A 3,491-nucleotide genomic window follows, 5' to 3' on the forward strand; every position below is an offset into this window, starting at 1 on the left:
AAGAAGAATTGAGAACACTCTTACTGAAGGTGAAAGACGAAAGTGAAAAGGCCGGTCTTATGCTGAATGTGAAGAAAACGAAAATTATGGCAACTACACCTACCAATTCGTGGGATATAGCAGGAGAAACCATGGAGGTAGTGACCCCATTCAGTTATCTCGGTTCCCAGATCTCTTCTGATAGCGACTGCAGCCATGAAATCCGGAGACGCCTGTTGCTCGGTAGACAGGCGATGTCAAATCTTGACAAGGTTATAAGGTCCAGAGATATAACACTAGCAACAAAGATCCGTATTGTGAGGGCTATGGTCTTTCCAGTTGTGATGTATGGATGTGAGACCTGGACCATTAGAAAGGCTGAACGGCGAAGAATTGACTCCTTCGAATTGTGGTGTTGGAGGAAACTTCTTAGAGTTCCATGGACTGCAAAGAGAACCAACAGATCAATATTGGAGCAAATAAAACCAGACTTCTCCCTGGAAGGTCTAATGTTAAAACAAAAGCTGACCTACTTTGGACACACAATGCGAAGGCATGCCACGCTGGAAAAATCATTAATGTTGGGGAAGACTGAAGGAAGTAGAAGAAGAGGACGTCAGAGGATGAGATGGATCGATGGCATCACAGAAGCAATGTGTTCCTAGCTGGAAGGTCTACGGGAGAAAGTGCAAGACAGGAAAAAGTGGCGTGATTTGGTTCATGGGGTCACGAAGAGTCGGAACCGACTAAACGAATAGAGAGAGAGAGAGAGAGAGAGAGAGAGAGAGAAAAGTATAAGAAGAAACAGCATTCATCATTTGTAGTTACTAGTTCCCTTCATCATTCATTTATGTTTATGTTGTAATTTATATGTTAAAGGGCAACGAGGAGATAATATCATCTTTAAGAGATCCTAAGATCTGCTTCAGGGGGTAGACAGGCAGGGCCAAATCTTCATTTTCCCTTTCAGTATATTCCGTTGCACACATTCATTTTACACCTGCCTGGAGTAGAATCTTGGATGTGGCGACCCTGGCAGTATCTTACTTAGAGTCTTCTGATAGTAGTGATAAAGTGGTTTGAAACCTCGGAAATTTTCAAAAAATTTTTTTCCCATTTATAATGTTTAGGTGTGATTGATAGTGATCACCAGCTCGCCCGTATAGTTTGCAGTCATGAAGTCACACGATAACATTAAAATAATAGTTGTGTATTTTATTGTATTTCTTTTCAGAGGCATTACGTTACGCCGGCCGTTGTGGCCGAGCGGTTCTAGGCGCTTCAGTCCGGAGCCGACCTGCTGCTACGGTCGCAGGTTCGAATCCTGCCTCGGATATGGATGTGTGTGATGTCCTTAGGTTAGTTAGGTTTAAGTAGTTATAAGTCTAGGGGACTCATGACCTCAGGTATTAAGTCCCATAGTGCTCAGAGCCATTTGAACCATTACGTTACAGCGTGCTGCATGCAATTTATTGATATCTGTGTGGTCATTTGTCGTCGTATTTTGTTTGCATTGTTCATGACGTTACCGCTAGTTTAGCTTGTTTCTTGTAGATATTTTATGTTACGTGCCCGTTACACAATAAATATGTACTGTAAATTGTGTGTACTTTTAAGAGAGAACTGTTATCAGGGAACAGTCCATGGTAACTAGGTCGAAAGCGCTCTTAGTAGAACAACAGAGCACTAGTTGTAACAGTGTAGAAATGGCAGATACACGGTGTAGTCAAGAAAGCCTATGAGATGAGAAAGAGTTAGCTTTGTTAGCAGCACAAGGCACAGGTGAGGAGAATACCGATCCAAGGGAACTTTTTGAGGATGATAGACACAGTCAAGCCCATGGTGGGCAATCTGATAGCGAAGATGAGGAACGGAGACACACTGAGGCAATCGTAAAGATACGGGAGTAGAATGTAGGGAGTCCAAGTGAATGCGGAACGACTAAGAATTGTGGTAGATCGCCGTCAGTGACATCGTCACGAGGCAGCATACCAGGGGCGCGTGGTGATGACTTTCTCGAATACCAAGAAATGGAAAGGTAAAATGGGAGAAGACCACCTAAGAGTAGAGGAAGACAGTCACAATAGGAAAGAAGATTTAGATAATACAGGTCTGTTGGACATCCTTGCATTCCTAAACGCAATGGGAAATGGGAAATGAAATGTGAAATAAAATTCAAAAGATAAGCTCTGAATTGAGAGATTAAATAGAAAAGGAGAATGATGAAGTACGCTTTGAAATGGGAAGTAAAATCCAAAACGTTAATGCTGAAATGGGAAGTAAAGTTAAAAACGTTAGTGTTGAAATGGAAAGTAAAATTCCAAATGTTAGTGTCGAAATTTAGTCGATAAAACATGAAACGAGGAAAGTGAAAAATGAAATATTGACGCTCTAAACAAAACTAGAACGAGAGATTGTAAAGGTCAGAAGAACGCGAACGAGGTGCGATTACTAGAGAGTGGCGCAAAGCGGATTGCTCTTGAAACATTCGAGAAGACAGACAATACGACAAAGATAGGTAGAGGTGCATTAACGAAGTTGCAGAGGCGCTTGAAACATGTAGAAACAACGCACCTGCAAAAGACAGAAATTGCGCCAAGTAAGGTCTCACAATGTAAACAAAACATAGAAAGCGAAATTAAGCAATTATCTCAGGAAGTCAAGTCGCAACCTAGTCAAAAATCACATCTCAGGAAAGAAATAGTAGGCGATTTGGAAACAACAGGAACCGAAAGAGCCAGTTTAAACTCAACACGTTCATGTCCAAGCCCAGACGATACTAGAAGTGCTCGAATGTAAGAGTTGCTCGTCAACTAAAGACTGAAAGCGTATCTGCAGAGCAACGAAATATCGCTAGAGATTTGCCCCCTCCCCCTTCCCCACCCTCCACCCGTCTAAACAGGGCACGACTGGGTCGCAAATTGCGAATGCGGAGAACGGCAATGTGATATTTCATGTGCATAATTGTTACCTGATAATTTGCCTGTGAGTGGGCTATTTGTACTCCACTTATTATGGCCACCACAATTTTCAGCCCACTCACAGGCGTTATAACAATACTTGCTTACTTTTAGGGAGAGAATTCCCCAAATTCTGAACACTACACACACCTCCGAACCAGTATCTATTAAACAAAGAACATTTTCTTTAAACACTGTCACCTCAATTATAGGTTGTCCAATATATTCTTTTCTGACTACAGACTCGGATCCATCTAGTAAACCTGCACCACTTCTCCGGGCAAATTCCGGGATGTTTCCCCTGAAACAGCACGGCCGACTTCCTTCCCCCTTCTTCCCTAATCCGATGAGACCGATGACCTCGATGTTTGGTCTCTTCCTCCAAACAACCCCCCAACCCTGCACCACTTCACGCCTGTCAAAACCTACCGCTTCTGTGGAAAGCACATTTACTTTAACTGGGCCCCCTTTCACTTCATTATTAGTGGCGGCTTTCACTATCCGTTCCACTATAGACAAATCGAAGCATCTTTCTAACTTCTCCGTCCGCAG

The sequence above is a fragment of the Schistocerca cancellata genome, chromosome 2, assembly GCF_023864275.1.
Source record: "Schistocerca cancellata isolate TAMUIC-IGC-003103 chromosome 2, iqSchCanc2.1, whole genome shotgun sequence".
Taxonomy (NCBI): Eukaryota; Metazoa; Arthropoda; class Insecta; order Orthoptera; family Acrididae; genus Schistocerca; species Schistocerca cancellata.